Below are 24,475 nucleotides of genomic sequence, written 5' to 3'. Positions count from 1 at the left end.
ACACACACTCACTCATATATATATATATAATGTACATACACACACACTCACACAATAACAAATAATATGGTGTCTGTTCTTTTCACAACTAGAGAAATGTAAACGCTAAGCCACGTGACAACAATCCATCACACGTGTGTGGGCGACTGTCCAAATGTAAACAACTTACATTGCCTGGCCTCAAATACAACATGATGGTTTTAATAGATCTGCCTTTTGTTGTCAAGACTCCTCTCAGTTTCATTATTACAATAAGATGGTGAATAGTAAAAAAAAGAAGTCATTAAGAATAAATGAGTTCAAAGAGAATTTTTTAAAAATAACTGAACCTGCCAAACCAAAATTCGTTTGCATTAAAGATTAATTGCGAAAACCTTAGAAGTAAATCAAAACTTTTTCCAACTTTGTTAAAAATTAACAATAAAATCAATGTTTACGAAAAAAATAGTTAAAAGCAAATCAATTACTTTTCAAATATGGAAATAAATGAAAATCTGATAATCGATTACTCAGAAGAAGAAAAATAAAATTCTAGTAAATGTTATTTTTGTTATCGGAGCGTTATATAAATTCTGAATTGTTCTTAACGATAGAGGCAACTTTGAATAACAAACAGATGTTTGATAATTTTAATATCTGTTCTAACACAAGTATAAAAAAGACTAAGAAAGTTTTTTTTTTACTTATTACTTTTTTGCGTAATCAAGAAAAAATTACTTTTCTTAATTTCAACAAAATTTTATGAGTCTTTTTTCTATTTATAGCTTTTATTATTTTTTAAGATTTAGGTTTGCAAAAAAATGTAAAATTCATTCTTGTTAAAATTTTCAGACAATTTGCATCAGTATTGTATTCTGATGCAAAGATTCTAACAATAACAAGAATGGCTGGCCGATAGGTATATCTACAATACAGACGACACACACACACACACACACGCGCACACACACACACACACACACACACACACACACACATACTAACAAAGCCACGTGTTATAAATATGGCCCATGAATATAATTCAGAAGAATATTCATGGCCATATATTTATTTATTCAATAAATGAAATTACCAAAAGAAAGAAAATAAAATTCCTTTCTAATTAATTTTAAAGCATCACTAAAAGGTTGAAAGAAACCAAACATACCAACTTTATTAGGGCCTTTACGAAACTGAATATAACCTAATACCAAAATAAAATTTCCAATACACATTAAACAACGTCACAGTGATCTCATGTACGTGCAATTTTACACTTTTTATAAAATATTCGTTAAAAAATCTTACCCTTGGCACCAACATCGTCGATTATTTTATTTGCCAGTCTGCTTTCTAAAGTGTCAAGCATTTTTTATAATGATTTATAGTAATTTTTTCGTAAGCAGTAATTTGGATGATTTGATGTTATTTCTCTTCAATAATCTTTTTAATTTCAATGTATTTGTTAGAGTAAAAAATTTGCGAGAATAGAAGCTTAATTGAGGACAATTCACTATAGGAAAGTTAATTGGCCGAGAAATATAATGAGGGAAAAAGAATTGATTAAAACATTGCTATAAGAATCGGTAGAAGATGCAAAGAAGAAAAGTCGGAATAGAAAGGCAGGCTAAAAAAACAAATGGAACTATTAAGAACTCAACATTTTAACCAAAAACAGAAGAGAATGGAAAAGGATATGGTGCAAGGGAATGCCTAAGGGCAGATAACTACACGATTTCATATTCTGATTTTCTTTTATACTAACTTTTGTTTTCCTTCACAATTATTCACTACACGTTCTTCTACTAACAAATTGAATATTTTTATAATATTAACAATATAACAGTTCTACCTGTTATTAAAGTGATGGATTATCATCCATAATTGTTGTTTTTACATGATTGTGCTGAAATTTCACATTTATCATATTTATATTTGAAATCTCATTGCTTCTTTTTTTTTATAAGCTGCAGTTAGAAAAATATTTTTTTTTAAATTATTTCTAATTTATAGGTCTACGATTGATCGGAACATATTGGTTTTACAATCAAAGCAACTTATACTATTTTACAATCCAACTTACTAATTGTCTGGTTTTTAGAACTTTTATTTTTGTCGTTTTAGACTCTACATAAATAAGAAATTCAGATATGTACGATTTATTACGTTCTACAACATCGCTGCTGGACTCTATCATTTTATTTTTCCATTTAATTTCATTCTTTTACTTTCCCGTCTAGATAGCGCTGTAGCAGAGCTGTAGCTCTAAAACGGAAAGTATTGTAATCGGTCCAACTTGGGCATACGCGGTTTTTACGGATTTCGACGTTTTGACACCTAAGGAACCCAAAAACTCGGAAGGAAATTTTACGAATATTAATAATGTTCGTATGTACGTGTGCTCGGTGTTTGCCTCTAAATCACTTTATATCTCCAGAACTATTCGACCGATTTTTACCAAACTTGGTCAGATTGCTTCTATATATGGGGAATTGAAGCCATAAATTTTAAACTTAAAAGGTCAGTGGGTTAAGGCTGTAGAGCAAGGTCACCCTCAATATTTCAAGATTTCGCCTAATTAAGGTCATATTTTTCTTAGGTTCATTTGTTAACAATTAAAAAATAGCAATATTTGCAATGTTGTTTTTGGAAAATAGCACTCTAACCCAAAAAAAAAGCTGTTATAGTCGTCTGCTAAGTTGTAACGTCACAGGCGAGCGGTATAATTAAGTAAATGAATGATATTTAATGTGTAAAAAGAGTCATGCGGCCTGGCTAGATCTTGAACTCGTCGACCGGTCGACTCAGTACCTGGTGCGTTAAAACTCGCGGCTACACTATTATGCCGACCGAAAAGTAAAATTTGTTCATTGTAAGTTGTGAAATTACATTAGTGCCGTCCGTCACCGCTAGAACCGCCACCCCAGCGCAAATTAATACGGTATGCGCGCGCGCTTTAGTTTGAATCATTGAATTAAATAAACGAAAAAATATTATATCATATTATAAAAATATTTTAGCCGCGTGACGGGAATGTCCTACAACTCTGCTGTCAGATTTTATTTTTCTCTATTCGGTTTCAAACTATTTTTCTGTTCTATTAATGTACCCATAGTTATATTTATTTTTTTTTATTGGTTATATGGGCATCGACTTCTACAGCCATTAGCCCTCGTCATATTCTTTAAAATAAGGTTTAAATCACCATCAGTTTCGTCATATGTAAGTGTGGAAAGGGCCTTTACATTTTCTTTAAAAACACCAAAAAGCAACAAAAAAAGTTTAGGCACTCAGACATATTAAAGACACTGACAACACTTACAGGATGTAAAGAACCCTCATACTAAAATGAAACAATAAATAACACTCAAAAACGAATTTTTTAACAATACCAATATTATTAAAAATATCTATATTCGTAGAATAAAACTATATCACTTCGAGAATCCTTAAACAAAACATGAACTGACTTGTAGTCTTGTTAATAGTCCATTGGTGTGCAGTTACGCAACTATTTTTTCTTCTTTTCGTATCTTCCCGATTCTGAGTCTGGTCATCACCACTTGTTTTCGGCATGTCAGCTTCACGTCGCTCTTCCATTTATACGGAGAAGTTTTAACTGCGTTTAGTTTCGTACATAATCTTCTTCATTCATTACCTGTCTCTTATTGTATTAGTTAGACAGTTTTTAACATCTTCCACTCGAACAGGAATTATATCCAAGTTATTACAGACTGTTGTCGTTCTGACAGCTTCGTCTGCGTTTTCAGCATGCCCTGGAGTATACAAATACACAGCGCTGTTCTCGTTGATTTAAAATGTACAAAATGAACAGGATGTTTGTAATAAGGACCTCCTTAATGTTCTTCTTGTTTCAAATTACACTAAGAGCACTTAATGAGTCGGAATAAAAAAGCACTCCTCTCCGCAGAAATGTTCAGAGTAGCGAAGGGCTTACTGTTTGGCAATAAGTTCTGCCGTATAAACATTTGCCATGTCTGGCGGTTTCCAAGAATAGGTTTCTCCATTTACATATATGGAGCATCCAACACCGTGTTCGGTTTTAGAACCGTCAGTATAAATTGTTATGAATTCTTCGTAACTTCTGACGGTTGATAAAAATTCCTGTTGAATGAATACTGCTGGCGTCTCTTTTATTTTTCCACAGGAGAGATCCAATCTTGTGTTTATCACTGGTAAGAGCCATGACGGTATTTCTCTTGTAGAAATTGCTAATGTGTCTGGTAAATCAATTTCATATTTTCTTGTTAATTCGCGATACCGTATTCCGGCTTGTCTGGAATAGGTAGCACAACATTCGTAGAATGCAGCCAAAGGATGATTGTTAAATGTTTTATAATTTATATGGGTAGGAAAGGCATGGGCCTTTCCTACCCAATTATATTTGGGGTAAATATATGGTATTTGCCCCAATTACCAAATACCATATATTTGCCCCATATCTTAGCAATAGGATCTCTCTTCTATAATGTAGTGACATTATTCCGGCTTTCGACATTAGACTTGCGCCGGACTTGTGCGGAAAGCGCTTGTGGAATATCTTATTCCGCTGTTATATATTACGTCTAACTTTCGTAAATGCAACTTTGTAGCGGATGAATATATAATCCATCCGTAGTCGAGCTTCGATTCGACCACTGCTTTGTACAGTCTCAGCAGTATTTCTTTATCTGAGCCCCAATTGGTGTTTGATAAAAATTTAACAATGTTTAGGACTTTCTTGCATCTTACACTCAAATTCTGTGTATGTAATCCCCATGTAAGGGACTTATCTAGTAATTGACCTAAAAATCGTACATTATTCTTGTATTGAATTGGATGATCATCAATGGTCAAAACAGGACTTCGGTGAGGAATTCTCTTCCTATGATTATTTTTATTATTATTTTATAGTTAACTCATTTTTAGTTTTAGTAATAAGGAAAATAGACCAAGAGAACGTTTTCATTTTTTGTCATTAGACGACCGTTACGCTGATGTTTTTATTGTAGATAATATTCATATTAAAAAGTTAATTATTGACATCTTAAGTAATCTTATTCATCAAATACGAGAGTCTATTGTTTTTATACAACTTTTATGTTCTTTGAAAAAGGACATAAAAGTATTGCTTTATGTTACAAGCAATAATTTTTTTCTTTTTTTTGAAGTGCATCAAATGATAGAACTTTTAAAAATTATTCCAAATTATAAAAATTACGCGAAAAATATATTGACTATCTCATAGAGAATTTAATAGAATTAACACTAACTATAATTACCATCTTAAAAAAAAATATACGCATAATAATATCACTAGTTACATAAACACTGTATTTGAGTGATTATTCAATAGGGTATCGGAGTATGAAGAACATCTGCATCTCTTATAAATAGGATTATATCTATTATTTTGGGTGGTACAGTAAACATTTATCAAGTATCATTTGTTATAAACTAATCATATTAACTGGTAACCAATATACAAACATATTATGCAAGTAGTAAATTAAAAAACCACGATAAAGGATTGCCATAACATTTTCATTGATCTGCATATATTATAATTTACGTACCCCTAATACCCGCATATATTTAACCCTAATCTGAAAATCTGATAATCAATTGGCGGTGATAAACATGGACCGTTGTGCTCTCACATCAGTTAAATCAATCATATTACGCATTATCGGTGCGACATAAACGTTACTGAAAATAACTGTGAGTGTTGTTCAAACAACAAAACGTTAGTTTTCCCTTCTTTTCGTTTGCTTGCTCCTAATATCATGATTAGAACCCTTTGATACGTATTATTAGGGGCAACTTTAATCAAACAAAAAATGTCATTAATCTAATTCTTGTATCCTAGACAAAAATAATCTTATACAAAAACAAATAAAAAAGCAAAAAAAACATACAAAACATAATAGGTTTAAAAAATATTTATTCTATTAAATTAATGAATTCTTTTTCCCACTGAAAATTGTTATTCTTCTTCTTCTTCTTCTTATTATTATTATTATTACTAATTATTTATTTGTTATTACAATAATTTGTAAGATTTTCATGTATGCGTAATATTTTTTTTTATCATGCTTCTTTAATATCTCTCACAAAAAAAGTAAATTAAAAGAATTTTAGAAATTAAAAAAAAAAAAATTCAAATGTAAAGTATGAATGAGTAATCTGAATTCCAGTTTCAAAATTATTTTTTCTAATTATTTCTAGATTATTTATGCATAACCTTTTTTTGAATATACAGGCAACTTTTAACACCAACTAGATTTCTTCCTTCAGAAGAAGATTTAACAGTATTATTCTTTTTTGGTAACCTTGCTTTTTGACGAATTTCAATTAAACCTCTACTATATTTCTCAGACCTTCGTATGTTCCTCCATTTTCTTAAAGCTTCTTCCTTTTCTAATATCTATAAGTAACTTGTAGAACGTAGAAAAAGCTCATGGGTATAAAAAAATTCCAAAAATTTAACTTTATTTAAACGATTGGAGGCAACAATGGATTCTACAAATTTAGAATTTAATTTATTATTTAATTAAATAATAAGTTCTAGGCTCTGTCATAATTCTGGGTAAAAATAGAAATCATTACAAAAGTAAAGCAGAAATCCGGGTGCTAATTAGTTTTATTTATATTGAAAATCAGAAACCAAGGTTTAAGACATTTTAGTATAACTTAGTAAATGTTCAACGTAGATTTATGTCAATCAGAATATTAAAGGGCTGTTATATATACCAGTCTATATTTTTATACATGTTTATTAAATAAAAGGACTTACATTTAACCATTTTTATAATGCAATCTTCTTACATCTCTTTCTTCATACTTTCGTATGATCTTTTTTCCAGGAAGATATCATTTCCTGATTTTACTCCATTTTCAATAAAATTTCAATTTTAAAGATGTTAAACATTTATTATGTTACTGTAAAAGAATCTAAATATACATTATCATGTTATTAAAACTTTTTTTTATTTTTTTATAAGCACCAAATATATAGATAAGATGACAAAATTTATACTATATATATATATATATATATAGTAGTATAATATATATATATATATATATATATATATATTATAAATGTTCCAATAATTTTACACACTAAAAATAAAAAAACTTTTGATATCGAAAAATGAAAAGGACTGTTAAACATGTGTTTGAAAAGCAGAAAAACTAAGAAAAAAATTAATATTACTTATTGGTTATTGATAGAGTTCATGTAATTAATGAATAAGATAACATACTAGTGGTTTTTTTAAATAAAAATAGGTTTCAGGTATTAAGTATGTAATTATATGTTTGATGTATGTTAAAATATAACTAGGAATGCTATGTATTAGAAAGATAACAATACATTATTTTCAGCAGATAAGCACGGTTTCCTGTTTTAAAACAATGATTTATTACAATTATAAAGAAAATGATTGAATATTTAAAATAAATTTCCAGGTTTATATATATATATATATATATATATATATATCTTATTGATGGGAACAATCTGAATGGTTTCCGATTATTCGATTTATCAAAAAATCAGCATCAGTAATTTCTGAATTTTAAATACAACTGAAGTCACATTGTCATCTTTTTCATAATATCCAGAAAACTGTCTGTGATGTAATAAATAATATGAATACTCGTATTCTATAAAAGACAAATAAGCTATAACTAAATGGAAGTAGAAAAATAGATTACGTTTAATCTTATAACCTAATTATTGAAAGATCGCTGGAGAAAAAAAACTTTGTAAGTGCTCTGTTCAGTCTCGAACAAAAACTAAAAAAAAAATCAGTTGAAATTTAGTATATTATGACTTAATAAGGAATACGGAAAAATATTGAAAAAAAGATTTAAAAATGACTATCTATTTTTAAAATTACTATCTTTCTACAATATTAAGTTAATAAAGTAAATATTACTTTCTCGTAAATTTAAATTTTTATACAGATTTTTATGTTTGAAAATTTAATTTAGCTTATTGTCTGTCTTTCTTTTAATTTAATTCACACAAAAATCAACTATGTTTTTTTTATTTCTTAATTCATTTATTTATTTTTTTATTTTTTGTATTTAATTTACTATTAAATCTTAGTTAAAGATTATTAATTATGTGATTATGCTTATATAAAAAATAAATTAATAATAAATGAATTATGAAATCTCGAAGATACTAAGTAGATAAAAATGATGGTTGAGATAATTAAACGGCGAACTAAATCCGATCATCGAGAAGGTACACAAATGTTTTCAGGTATATCCTACTATTTAATTATTTTATAAAGGATTCCGTTATGGTGACATCGCTCATTTATAAAGGCACTTAGTTATTACGATTAAGAGAGTTAGTTCCTCCTCAGCGAATCGTATTGAGAAACTCATTCCCGGTTTTTCAGAGAGAAACAAGCAATCTTTATAATCCCTGCAATGCTAGTGCTGCTGCACATGCACAGCCGGCTAATCCAGCTTATCCAGAAAGTAATTTCGGAGTCCTTTGAAAAGCGAGTCCTCTATTTTATTTTATTTTTTTGTGTCGAGCTCCCCTATCTGAGCCCCCAGAAGCTGGTACGCGCCCCGCCGAGACGCCGCGCGGGATATTGCGTCCCGGAAACCTAAACTCGCTCATTTTCTTCCCTCCATCCCCCGACTCATTCCTTATCTCCAGGCAGCCGCTCCATGACACATCAAGCCTCTGTCACTGCCAAAGTACAATTTCATCATCTACTTCTTATTTTATTTTATTCCAACCCCATTTACTTCTGTCTCGTTATTTTCTTTTTAATAACACACAGAAACGTTATCTCTCCGTTACATTATCTGACTTTGTGCTTCTCTTTGTACTCTGTTCACCAGAGTCACATTAAAAGAATAATGTAATATTACTGGAAAACCACCCTTCCATTAAACTTGATTAAAACCGCTTATTACATTATATTCTTTTTAACGCCTTTTAAATCTGTTAAGAAAATAATATATAGCATATTGCCTATATTAAATTATTTAATAAATATTTTTCAAATTTTATTTTCACTAATATTATTAATGTAAATACCAACTTAAAAAATAATATAATAATAATCTAATTACATATTGTAGCTTATCTATATAAATATACATTAATTTATACAAAATTCGAGATTTATGTAGGTAAATACACTTATTAATATTTTCCAATATACCAGACCAATTTTTATATATACTTAATTCATATATTCTTTGATTGTTTAGATTCAATAAAATAAAGGAGACATTAAATAAAAATTTTATTTGTATACCAGAAAACCTTCTCTTTTTAGGTTGAAAGAGTTTTTAAAACTTAATTTTTTTGCCGCAGTGTTTAATTTACATTCGGTTCCAATTTACCAGAACCATAAGTACATTTGAATACAAAAAAAATGGCATTCAGAGAGGAGTTTTCATCGAAATTCCTCAAAGAACGGTATATGAACACATGTACAAACATGTGTACTAGCTCGCGATTAACCTCCTGGATAACATTGAGGACGTTAGGCGACTAAAGCATAGACTACCGACTAACTGCATATAATAAATCTGTAAGTTCTTCGAGATTTGATCAGCTACCCTAGGGTTTTGCGCATCGTCAAAATTGTTGATTTCGTTTCGCCACTACTTTTGTAGGTTCTTTATTTCACTGATCTTTGTTTGATTATTCATTGTGTGATTGATACAACTATCTTTTGGTATTTTCTTTGATTTAGTTCTCAAAATGCATTTTAATTACAATGAAAATAAAAACGCATAAATTAGAGCACACAAACTGGCCATAAAAGTTTTTATAAAATTTATTGAATTTTTACTCCTCTAGTGAGATGAAGCAATATATTATCTATGTATTTTATGCTATAACCACAAGTTGAATGAACTGAACTTTGGTGGGGTTTACATGCTGACGTGCAATTGTACATTCGGGTCAGCCACCTCACTTCTTCCTTTTTTTTTTTAATAAATCTGGTGTTGTATTCTTGTTATTCTACAAAACCGCTTACCATTTCTAGGCCATATAATCATTAAATTTATGATACCAAATAACGAAATCTAACAAACCTATTAAATTTTAAGCTGGGAAAGTTTGGTAGATTCTCTTAACAAATCATGATTTTTTTTTTTCCCTAAGATTGAATTTAGAAAACTTATTGACCAAATAAAAATACGTGAAGCCTATCAAGTTTGTAATAGCCTATACTTTTCAAGAATAAAAAGATTCTTCTAAAGGATTTTATTCCAATACTTTTTTTTAAATTATTTTGATATATTTTGTTTTGAATTTATTTTTATCTTTTTAATTTAGAAGTTTTATAAATTTAAATTGTAAAATGCACTTTAAAATTAAATAGGAATGATCTCATCAAAAGTTTTTTTTGAGTACAAAAAAAACATGACAAATCTATTTAATAATCCATGAAAAGTTGATAATCCATAAAAATCCATAAAAATTAGCATATAAATTTATTGCGATTAATTCCTGATATTACAAAATTCATTGTTACGTTTTTGTATTAGTCTATATAAAAATGTCCAAAAATATATACCTTTTAAAATCAAAAGTAAATATAAACAAAATGCCTAAAGCTGTCGTTTGTTCTTAAGCTCTGAAACGGCATAAAATAATAAGCTTTTAAATTAATATATTTTTCAACTGATTTATCAAATCTTTCTACTGATGAAAGATTATTAAAAATAATAAAAACCAAATAAATATACTTTATATTTCATTTATCGTATAATTCAGGAACTTAAAAACTAATTTTTAAAAGAAACGCTTAGATGAAAAGATTATTCTTTTTTTTCTTGGGTTAGAAATGTTTCTCATTTTCTAGTAGTCTGCGATGCGTCGTCGTTATTAAGTCTACATGAAACTCTATCATACATATTATATTAATTGGTATTATGTTAAAAAAAAAAAAAATTAATAAAAAGCCAGATAATGATTTTGCGTTTTTAACAAACCTACAGCAAAAATTAATTGTTTATTCAACCTACATGCATTCTTTATTTTTACATTCAAACATTGTTTGTAACCAAACACATCTACTTCGTTGGATGTTACCATTTTTGTTTTAAAAGTGCTTCTGTGATTCCATAGTTAGTTTATCCACGTAAATTAGTCTTAATAGAACTTAAAAAGATCCTTTTTTGAAACAAAATATTGTATGATCTTCGTAGACAATTTGTAGGTAACCGTTTTATTTTTAGTTAATACTTGGTGCTGAATTGTTAAGAATAATTATAAATTGCCTAAAATTATTTATATATTGTATTATTTAAAGTATCTTCTTGTAAATTTAAAAAAACTTTTGAAAAAATTTGGAAATTTTTCACGAAAAAAAATTCAAAAGTTTTCTTTTACACAAAAAATATTATTTGGTTATAAAGTTTTAATAATACTAATAAAAAAATTAAAGAAAACACGACTTATCTGCATCCTTATAACGTGCACGTAAATATGTGTTCTAAGTTATTTTCAATAGTGGCATATGAATTGTGAATTATTTTTTAGTAATTTTTTTTTAATATTTAATGTATTACCTTATCATTATTTAATGTGTTCATATTTTGATGGAGCACCCAAGAGAGTTTTCAGATCCGATGCTACAGTAGGCCTAGCTACTTCTATTTTTCTTATCAACTATTTTCTATAAATCCTCAGATTTTGTTGATTCGGAGAATATAAGGTATTCTTTGTGATAATGCCTAAAAATATAAAAATAATATTTTTGAAAATAGATTAGTTTTTATTCGATTTACGTACATACTGTCTTACAAGAACACTACGAATATTATTATTCCACACATGGTTTTGTCTAGTCTGAGTGAAACCAAATACCAACTAATCCTAATGCAATGCCAATAATTACCCTCTAGTTGGAACATTCATTAAAAATTATTAAAAAATCTTAATTCTACCTAAGTTAAATCGGAACTACCGTCCTACCAAATCACGGTGTAAAATCTCGACTTTTAACTTCGCATTCTATTAAAAATATAAATCCTAATAAAATAGTTTTTCATAGAGTTTTTGAAAAAATCCAGTTAAATTCTAATTACATTAACTCTTATATCTACGGCTACAACTAGTGAACAAAGATCGCAGTGGATGAATTTAGTAGCATGTATTATTAAATAAAATATTTCAGTGAAAAACACATGTGATAAAAAAACGAATATAATTCTGATAAGATATTGAGAAGTATGTAATTTTGAATAAGCCCATAACAATTTTCATCTCTACAGTTTTCACATAAATTTGAAAACAATAGACTTTCAAAGTGTTTTAAACAGACTGTTTAAGATAAATCATTCTTTTATTTTAATAATATTAAAAAACAATTTAATTCTAAAAATCATAAAACATTAAAAATTTAATAATTATATTTAAACTATCATTTTCCAAAAATAATTTTTGTTTTAATCTTCACTATATTTGTTTAGTGTAACATTCAATAGGTATGAATTAGTGCTTCCTAAAACACTTCAATATTAGGTGTTGTTCTGGATATTTCTAGTAAATATTAATATTTCCAAATTTTAAATATATTAAACGATACAATATTTTATTTAGAGAGGGGAAGTAATCCTAAATAGAAAAATATGTCTATTTCATTTCAACCCTCAAAGCGAACTTCATTCATTATTAACTCCATTCCAATTCTTTGAGGTGGGACCCTAAACCAGTAACTTAATCCCAAACACAATAATGAATTCTATTAAAATACAATATAAATTGAAACTTATTGGTTTAGTTACGTTACTTCATAAAAAGTTTAGTTATAAAATAATTAACTTATTACATGGTTTAAAATTTTAAAAATAGATTTATCAAATACTGAAAGTATCTGACCATTAATTCTATTAGAAATAACTTTATTATATTTTATAGGTATTCAATAAGAAAATAACGACAGTGATTTTACATGGTGAATTCTTTTTACGAGCAATGAATGAATCTAAAGAGCTTAGCGCTTTTCACTTTTTTTTTACTTGTAATTGTAGGGAGAATCTAAGAGAAATAAATTTTTTATATACCCATTCGGATTTACCGCAGGATATATTTCTACACCCCTAAAGTTAGAAATAAAACAATAATAATTTTACAATTACTTATGCTATACGCTAAATGCTTATGAGAAATATAACAAAAAATGGTATACAGGTACGTTATTTATATATTTTTTACATATACACGAATAATTAATTAATCTGTTAAACTCTTTTTATTAGCACAAGACGATCCCAAATTTTAAAGTCTCACTCCTTCCAATTTAATTAATCACAACTTGGAATAAAAATCTCAGAATTTCCAACATTTTACGGTAATACACTAAATGTTCTTGAAATAAACCACAAAAAGATTTTTTTGAAATCATGTACCTAAATAAAAAATCATTTGTAACTTATCTGTTTTTCAATGAAAGTTTTATACAAATATCTCCACTTACTAACAATTTTTAATGTAAGTATCCGAGCGCTTTCGGAGTCACTTCTCCATCATAAGGAATCATATGCAATTATTAATTTAATATTCATGTATTAATATTTTATGTATAATTATAATTATATTGAAGTTAAAGTTGTTATGTTAATAATAACGATTGTAAAATAATAAAATAAGTTAGACGTTAATAAAAATGTAATTGTCGTAAACATTTTACGGAAATGACGTTAAGTTTTTATTAAGGTGTACCTTATTTTATTATCTGACAATCGACTATTACTAACATAATAATTTTAACTTCAATTTAATTATAATTATACATAAAAATTGAACACATGAATATTAAATAAATAACTTCATATAATCCCTGAAGACGAGAAGTAACTCCGAAAGCGCTTGGATATTTACATAAAAAATTTTTGTTAAGTGGAAATATTATTTTATGTAAATTATATTAATACCAACGGTGCCAAATGCTTGGAAAATTAAATCTAAAACGAATTATTAATCATGAAATAGTGAGATTCATGCATGCACGGAAAAGTAATGTTTACAAATATTACTTCGATACGTACATTGTTATAAAGAGTATTTTTGATGTCAGACACCGTAAGACTCTCTTTTTAAATATTATGAAAATCATTCAAGAATTCATGATAGTATGAATTTCTTGCTATACCGTAAATTTTATTTAAAAATAAAAAACAAAGTGTAGCAAAAATGTACATAAAAATATATGACTATATAAGTAATTGTAAATTTATAAATTTACAATTTATAAATGAATAATGGGGAAAACTGTGTAGAAGGTCTAAATAATAATAATCGATTCTGAAAAAATAAATATGATGTGGACACCACATAATTTCCTTGTACGCTTATTAGATAACATATATACATTATTTTACAATCAGAGTTTAATAATTATTAATTAATCAATGTATTTAAATAAAAAAAGATGTAGTTAAAAAAGTAAATGATTGGGATTCAAACAGTTATGCCTTCCCCTTGTACGATCCAAATATTTTATTAATTAAAATATTATTTGGCTATAACTCTGGAACCAATGAAAATTAGTACCAATTATGAAATATCGTTGAAAATCTCACAATGAGGACTGACTACTGCAGTTAAGATAAAGTCAAAAATCCAATTTTTTCAGATTCTGTGCTTTTTTGGACACTATTGGTCCGGTCGATTACAATCAAAAGGAGAGGTGCGCAATTAGATGTTACAACAGTCCTAAATCCAAAATTTCAAAATTCTACGGCTAATCGCTTTTGAGTTACACGAGATACATACGTACGTACGTACAAATATCACGCCGAAACTAGTCAAAATGGATTCAGGGATGGTTAAAATGGATATTTCCGTTGAAATCTGGTAACCGACATTTTTCGCGATCACAATACATCCTTTACTTCCTAAAAGGAAGTAAAAATGTAAAAAATGACCCTTAGTAGTGGTAATGTTTGCATCGGTCTTTTACTTTAATGTATCTTATAAATGGATTTTATAAATGTATCGCTGTTTAGAAATCTGAATCTTTATATAAAAATGAAATAAATTACTAAACAAACAGCATTTTCTAACGAAGGGTACCACCTGCCAATGCTAAACGGCTCACTATATTTTATCCACCAAACAATATGCCAATTCATTATTTTTTCCCAGCTTTTAAAAATATGTTTACCTTTTTAAGTCTTAACATCAGAATGTTTTCTTGCAATAAATCTGGTTAAAGAACTGGTTTATTTCATTTTAACCACTCAAAACACAACATTATATATCAATAATTTGTATAGAAATATATTCGCTTATTTTCTTATTCGACGATCTATATAAATTGTAATAACTATATATATATGTACACACACACACATACATACACATATATATATATGTGTGTGTGTGTTGCTACTAAACGCGCAACATTTGGTAAGAGATTGGAATAAGTAATCTAATCTAAATTAATTTTAAACTTAATAATATAGAAATACCTGTTACAATCTACTTGCACTTTAATGGGTAAAATGAATAGCTCTGCACAGTTTTCGTCATTACGGGTATAGAAAGTTTTCAGTCAAAAATATTATGATTACTGATAGATAAATGCACTAACGCATTAATTTAAAACAAAACCATTCATGATTATCCATGAGTACCAAAGACAAAAGGCAATTACTTAAAATTATACAAGAGATAGATTAATGAATCATCCTAATCCACTAGTAGTTATTTGTCTTACCGCATACATCCTAATCCTTAAATTAATTATATACAATGACAAAACGATGATGCAGTAATGATTGACGGAGAAAAGTAATTAATAATGGGTTTTTTCGAGTATTATTTAATTATCTAATCAGAATCACGTAATTTTTCATACGATACAAGTTTTCATTTCATATTTCTACGCACAAGTTTCCAGCTTAAGTGCTTGAAAGTTATTTTCACCATAAATTAATCAACTAAAAAACATAAAAAATATTAGATTAGTCCATAAATATTTTCTAAACTACATTGTTATTTTAAGCTTATTTATTAGTGTTAAAATAGTACAGGCTGATTTTCCAAGTTTTCTACATATTTCGTACAAAAATTAGCACGTAGCAGAAATTTTAACAAAAATTATAGACTGAAAAACAAATAAAGTATTTTCTTGTCATTGTAACGTTAAGACTTATAAAAACAAAAGAATAAAATAAAGCACAAAAAACCTAAAAAAAGGAAAAATAATCATTGAAAATCCTGCATATCTGTTATAACAGAATGAGAATACATTAAACAATGTTACAAGAAATATGCCAAAAGATTTTGAAACTCTTTTAATGTGTATTGCTTTCCGGCGTAATTATTGTCAAAAATATTACTCCATTAATCTTACGTATAAAAATAATACAAACTGTATTAGATACCACTGATTTCCCTCCATAATATAGAAATTTCAAATCCTTTGACTAGATTTTGTTTAGCTCATCGTCTACCAGATGTCATCCTGGAGGTATTTTGGAGATATTGATCAAAGTTTTAATAAGTTATTAATAGCTTAAAAATAATCTAATTTAAAAAATAATTTTCTAATTTATTCTTATGATTATTAGTGAAAATTTTATCATTTTATTTTGAAGAAATCGATAATCCATTTTTTTGAATACGGTTTTAAATAACGCCGAATGATGGCGGAAACCGTTAGTCTAGATATTAATTTTATAGTTTCTCTTTTTCTGTTTAGCCTCTGGAACCACCGTAAGGTATTACTTCAGAGGATGATATGTATGAATGTAGTAAATGCAGTTACTAGGATTTGAACCTTAGAACACTCGATTTCGAAATCAACTGATTTGCGATGACGAGTTCACCATTTGACCGATGTTTTTAAATTTTTCCAGTAAAAAACATAAGAAATTTACCCCATTATTCGGTAATTAAATTTAATAATTTAAAATTACCGCCATTTTTTAATTTAAATTTAAATTCAGAGTCGTCTTTTTTATTGTTCGTTAGTTGATGTAGTACGTGTACCCGGTAGTAGTCTATTCAGATATCTAAATCTATTCTTGAGCCACAAATTTTTATTTATAAAAACAAAGATACGAGATGTATGGAAAAGGAAACAAGATAAGATATTTGCTCCTGTTATCTTTTTTGTTTATTTCATTTCTTAAATCATTTTTCAAAGTTGGAGTACTTCCTCTTAGGACTCTTTGTACAAACTATTTTGTAATTCTCCAGAACCCAGGTTTAAATCAAATGGAATTTATAACTTATGATATTATTTGTAAGCTATTGAAACTATAATTTAGGGGAGTACTATGCTGATTTATAAGCCACCCAATGAATAACACTACCAGTGTCTTCAGATTTAGTCTACGGCAATGTCTAAGAAATGATCAAACTAGAGACTAGACAAGAAAAAATAAATATTGATTACCGAACTTTATTTGGGTTAGACTGTTATGAAGCAGTATTTTCTAGAAATAAAGCGATAACGTTATTATTTAAATAATACACATTCATTTTGTTAGAATCCTAAGTGCTATCAAATAAATAATAATCTTCTACACTATTCAGTTTTTTTATGGCGGTAAAAAATTATCATGGATATAATAAATGTACAATAAAAAGTCAGTGGTATATTAATATCAGCCTTGAAAAAGGTCAAGAAATAATATTTTATACAAAGATGGCGGTTTTTGATGAGCTTAGAATAAAATACAGTCTCCCGGAAGAGGAATCGAGGGAGAATTGCATAACGGTTGGCCGTGAGAAGAAATCGCACGAACACGCTACAAAGCTTAACTCATTAATCAGTTTTAAGATCAACTCGCAATCTTAAATAAAACCATGCGTTTCTGACCTTTGAGATTTGTTCCTAGTAAAATGTTTAATAAAAAAACCAATGTGGCATATTAAGATTAATATATATATATATATATAATAGAATTTAGCTATTAATTTAGTAATAAGATAATAACATTAAGATTGATAATGTTCTATAATAATTATAATTAATAATAAGTTTACCAGCGACATACATCTTTGTTTTATATAATATGCGGGGGGGGGGGCATTAGAGTATCTCAGATTTGATTTAAAATAATGGTTTTTCGTTGTAGATAAAATTAATGTCTGCTTCTCGACATAACGTATTTTACTTTTTTCTTTAGAAAAATCAATAAAATTATATATAATCTAATTAAATCATTTTTCGTAATAAGATCATTTTACAGGTATGTAAAATATGAAACATAAATTTCGTAATCCGCGCTACGGATTAGAATCAAGTAATATGTACCTCTTAATCAATAGATAAGCAGGTACATTACTTAACAAAAAATAAATAAAAATCACCGTAAATTCTATCCAGTAATAATTACTTTAAAATCATTCCAAGTTTTAATTAAATTTTCCACTTTAATATTCATTATTTCTTTCCTGATTACAAGATTACAATTTTTTTACATTGCCTTGAATGCTTACTTGCTTGTACACATACGTGCATAGATGTGAAGAACAGCTGGTTGAACTGAGTTGTTCCTTGGTATAGGATAATTCTCGAGAGATTTTTTCCCGCAGTAATGTGAGAGTTCTTGAAAACCTCTCTTTGTGGAAAGCTTGCTACTCTACAAATCTTTCTAATATTTAACATTCGAATAAATAAAATCTTACGAATAAAACAAATATATGAAACTAAAATCAACTGAATATTCTGAATCCTTAGTTTCCAATATAGCAGATAGGTAGGTCAGCGCTTAGAAAGACTCGCATAAAAATCAGAAACTGGAAATTGTCATTTTGTGATTCCTCATATTATTCAAACCAGGTACACGTCAAAGTGTTTCTTAGTTATATCTATTATTATCGCCATAAAATAAATAAATTTAGCATAAATTATATTTGAAAAAAATAATAAAATAACGAATAACCTAATATATATGTAGTATTTTTTTTTTAAGAAAGTAGTTAGAATTTTAAAAGTTTTTAAATAGATTATTCTGACTTTTAATTCGCCATCTAAAATTAACTATTACGCCGAATACAAAGGCCATACTTTTACAGACTTGTAAAACTGACTGCCTAGTCTCTTTCACTAATATGTATCAGAATGTTAGTGTGTATTAGTATATTTGTATCACTATTCCATAAAAACTAAAGAACTGCTGCGCCGAACTTAGCAAAACGTTTAGTAGTATTTAAGTGAATTTAGTTAGCAGTTAGAAAAATAAATTTATTCAGATAACTCTATCATTAGGTGAAGATTAAAATTTAAATAAAGACTTTTTTGTATTTTAGAGTCACTTATCATACTTCCTGTCACTGATTAAATTACATTCTGTATGAAGTCTCTATATGATTCCCACAATTGAATTTTATGAAAAATAGACTGTATTTTATTTCTTATTTTAATTTTCAAACACCAATAAACTGTTCTCTCACATCAGCTAATTAACAGGATATTTTATTATACCACGATCTTCATAGATAGTTGAGTGACGTAATTTTTTGTAACGACCGCTTTCTATGTACTTTAAACATGAATGCAAATTAAGATGAGTTTTATTTTCATGTTATCTTTAAATTCGACGCAAAAAACTAAATCTAAAGTAATTTTGATTGATTTTTGGAAACAAACTGTTTATTTCAAATTGCATCTATTATTCGATTTGTATCTCTTCTATTTTAGATTTTTTTGATTCAGGATTACACACGAACGAAATAATCTGCATTATCGAAACTTGACAAAATATTTATATTAATTAGACTCAGTAGTTTACCACGATAAAAATATTAACAATGTTTATTACTGAAAAGCGAATAATTGTATCATTATTTTGGCGCAATTTTTTTCGAAATACTGTGAATAAAGTCCAAAATTCATGAAAACTACCTTGCGGTGAACTTTCTGGATAACGGTGACGATGCATAAACCGGCGGATCCGTTTAAACCGGGTGGATCCCGTACGTATCCAACGGATAACGTACGACCTCTTATCAATTTTTCTGCTTGTCTTACTTTCAAATTTACTTAATATCTCATCCTTTCTCTGTATGTTTCAACACATTTCTTTACCTTTAATATCAGTTTTGTATTTCATATGTTCCTCTTGCATGTTGAATAAAGTTCCTTAGTAGTTTCGTTGAAAACTGTCTCTTTTAAAGGCAATTTTATTTTTATCCCATTTACTTATAGTTTACCACTGAGTTATTTCTAAAAACTGGTTGTAAATAAAACCTTCATCAAAAAAGATTTTTTCAATAAAGTATTTTGCCTTTTTTTTTAATAATTTTAATACCAGAATGACGATAGGTAATCGATACTTAAAAAAATCCATTGCTAAGTTAAGAGAAAGAAACAAAAAATATATCTAGATCGTCTATCCAAATCATGTAAAATTTGTTAAAAGATTCTGTTTTTTTTATTTTTTGAGTAGAGATTTACTACGAAATTATTAGAGACAATTTTTCTGAAAAAAAGATCATAAAAAATCGGTGTACCTGCTAAAAAGTATTTACACACAGAGTAAAAAAATTACAAAATATCCTAGATCTAAGAATAATAATCTGACTTAAAGGCTTTTTTTATAGAAAAGAGAAGGAAATTTTTGTGACAAAAGAAAATTTAACTCGATAAAAGAAAATAATTTGAAACCCTTATTCATAAATAATGAATCATTCATTAACGAGATGAACCTATTCATTTGATTTCTTGTCGCGTGTATAAACGCGGAAGCATGTGCATATGAGAGTATACGTAGACTGCAGTCTATAAAGGCGTGCTGAACCAGTTATCAAGGGGAACAGCTTTGGGAATTGACTTCTGGCGATTGGGTTTGACAGAAGGTGACTGGATTTGATCAGCCGCACCCGCGCCGCGCAATGCCCATGCCCGCGCTAACGCTATCACCCCAACATACGACGACTTCATCAAATGTTAATCACGGCAGCACACAATGCAACCCTGATTGAACGTCACAAATAAATACCCCCCCCCCCCCAACAACTCACATAATTAAATGTTCAACACGGCATCGGTACCACGCCTTCTTTCGAGAAAAACTACTCGATCACATCAGAACACATTGCATAACGCGTGCAAATCTACATCATGTAAAACGTGTAATTTCATTAGCATAGACCAATGGATCTTATTTATTGTTGGTGTTAGTGTTACACATGAAACGGATTCTAAATCTTGCAATTTTTTGTATTCATTATTGGTTACTTAAATGTTGCATGATTATCGCAATAAAACAATATTTTACATCATTCGATTCATATTTAAATAACCCTAGATCAAATCACCAGTTATTAATAGATTACGTAATCTATTAATAATCACTTATGAAAAAATTTTCACATGCTTTTGCATAATCAATTTTATAGTGTGGAATAATTTCATGTCGTAAGAAAACTTATTCTAAAAATTATCGAAATCATTTAAACGAACAATTTTTAATGTGAGCTGTTTTATGATGTTGTAGACAGGAGTTCCTAAATTTTTTATATACTGAAGAACCCATCCGGAAAAATTAATTTTGTAATCACAACGCTCACAGTGGTGACTGTAGGCGATTGTAAACCACTTACTACATTCCTTAAGTAGTTTGTGGAGACCAATGGGCTACCAACCTAATTTAAATACATTTTTCATTTATGGAAAAAACATTTCTCATTTATTTTTGGAATCTTTTTAAACATTTTATCATTATTAATTCCCTTTATATTTTCTGTTTATTTTTATAAATTATGTTAATTTATAACATATTCGTGAATGAATTACGAACAAAAAAATCTTAACAACATGATTCGCAAAGTGTATTTTAAAATTGTATTTGTCAAATTTAAAAACTTGCATTAATCAATTTAATGTAACTAGCTTTTTATTTTTAAATAATACCTTTAATATAATCTAAATAACTTTAAGATTTATGTGATAATCTTAGTCTTCAGTTTCATAATTTAGTTAAATGAATAAACCACTTAATTGGATCCAACTTAAGAATTTTGACTAAATATAAGTATTTAATTATATAACTCAATAATAATAATAATAACAATAATAAAATGTTATGTGGAGTATATAGTTTTAAAAAAATTATTTTCTAATTTTGTTCAAAAATTAAATTTGATAATAAATCTTAAATCTTTTAGAAAAAATTCTGATGTACTTCAAGGTAAGTAAGTCCTTTTTCAAAGTCGTAAGTCCTTTTACATTTACACTACATACGGCGGACGTCTCTAAGTATCAATGTATAATAACGGCAAGTTTGTGGAGGATGCAAAAGTAGTGACCACAATATTCAATTTTTTAACAATAAATAACGGAATATTTCCCAACTGGATGAGGGGAAATATTTCAGCATGCGTGTGTATAGAAATTTCACGTGGAAAAGCTCAGTTAGAAATAAAAAAAGCTTTGAACTAAACTGCATTACTTAGTTAAGCTAGTTGATAATAAATTACAGTTCTTAGGAAACCAAATTTTAATGTACATTATTAAAGCTGATGTAGATATGATACAGTTTTGAAAAATGAGGATCCTATAACCATGACCTACTTCAATATTTTAATCAAACGTTTGAGTACTTTTATCAGTGCCCATGATCACAAACTAAATTTTATGCAAAAGTCCCAAGGGTAAAAGAAAAATTTCCCTATAAGGGAAAATCTTCATAACTAAGGAACACATCAAAATCACTGAGGAATCAATCTATCAGGCAACAGTCAAAAGTTCAGAAATTAAAACCTTTTTGTTTACCATTCAGATCAATTAATTTGAATACAACCCAATCGTTCATCAATCTAATTATACATAAACATCATGAAATTAAACGATTAAATACGTGTAATGAAGCCTACTAATTGGTGTAACACAGAAATCAGACATTTACCAAACTTGGTGAAAGGTTTTACGAAAAAATAACTGTTTTCCATTTTAAAAGAAAACATATATAATTTTCTGTTATTAAACACAAACGGTAAATAATTGCTCTTAGTTTTCTTATTCTTACATTTACTATTTTCATTTATGTTAATATTTACGTGTATCAATATTAGGTTTTTCACTTGGTAATACCAAACATTAAATTGCTAGCGGCCAAGAATTAAAATTATTTGAAGCTAACACACTATAGTTTCCAAGAAGTACATAATTTTTCATGTCTTTATTTCGCAACTTATTGCGCGCGCGTGCGCGCGCGCGCACACACATATATAATATTGCATTATTATTGCACACTATTTCGTTATTAAATATCATTAACCGAAAACAAATAATGAATTATAAATAATGACGATGAACAAAGTTTAAAACAAACAGAAACAGTGTATTGTCAATTATACTGCATTTTAACATAAAAATAGGACCCGTAATTTTGTAATAAACATCAAACTGAACTGAAAATAATTGACAAGATTAATAGAAAAGTAGTTATACCAATCATATCAAAAAGAAATATTAGTATCCGACTTCTCTACGAAAGGGAAAATGTATTTAAGTGAAGTGGTTGTAACGGCTACATCGATATTTATGAAATACCTATCGAATAATTTGTCTGATTTATCATTCAATATACGAAAATTTGAAAAAATATATATACATCTCGAGGGTTAAACTATAAGGTATTTTCCTTAACCCGAGAAAAAAAAATTAATTTTTTTCGCAATCAGGCGGGATATTCAATATAGTATTTGAAAGGCGTTTTTCACACACACAAGTTAATAAATAATTTTCTTTTAAAATTTAAAAAAAATAAAAACGAAAGAAAAATCGTCAAATAATGTAAAAAACCACAATACAGGCGTAATTTGGCATATTTGGCTTAAAAGGCGTAAGAATTGTAATGAACTACTCATACATTTTTTATAACTCCAGAATCAGGAAAATTTTTAATTAGATTCAGTACTTAATCTGAAAAGTAAACAAAAATAGTAAAGTACATATCCCTTTTACATCAACTGTACGTGAATATTAATAAGGTTATGCATAAAGCAACGAACGTAATACAAGCTGAACCAAGATTTTCCGTTTACCATATGATGTTAAATCAATAATAAAAGAATGGAGAGGAAAAAAATAAAGAAAGAAAAACCAACTATAAGTGTTTATAGAGAAGGCTGCGAGGGAGACACAGGGGACCATACAAGCACATATTGCTTGTACACTTTTCAACCCCCTTCTTCATGTTCATCTAACCCACCCAATACCCCCTTTTCTAGCTGCCCGCATTAATATTATATCATGTAGCTTGTTCAAACAGAAACCCTCGTAGTTATTGACGCGAACTCAATGCTTCAGGCAAACTCGTGCTTTGGATTTAAGTACGGTAGAAAAAATAGATGAAATTAATAGACCAAACGGAAGATACAATCTAAATTTAAAACTACAATTTATATTAATAATACTGAATTTTTTTAAATATAAAATGTTATAAGTACTCTGTATTGTTATAAACAACTACAATTAAAACATTAAATATGTATCAGTAATAATAATATGTATCAGTATATATAATC

The sequence above is a fragment of the Lycorma delicatula genome, chromosome 2 (genome assembly GCF_047948215.1).
Source record: "Lycorma delicatula isolate Av1 chromosome 2, ASM4794821v1, whole genome shotgun sequence".
Lineage (NCBI taxonomy): Eukaryota > Metazoa > Arthropoda > Insecta > Hemiptera > Fulgoridae > Lycorma > Lycorma delicatula.
The sequence above is the reverse complement of the archived record's forward strand: the minus strand, read 5'-3'. Positions refer to the sequence as shown.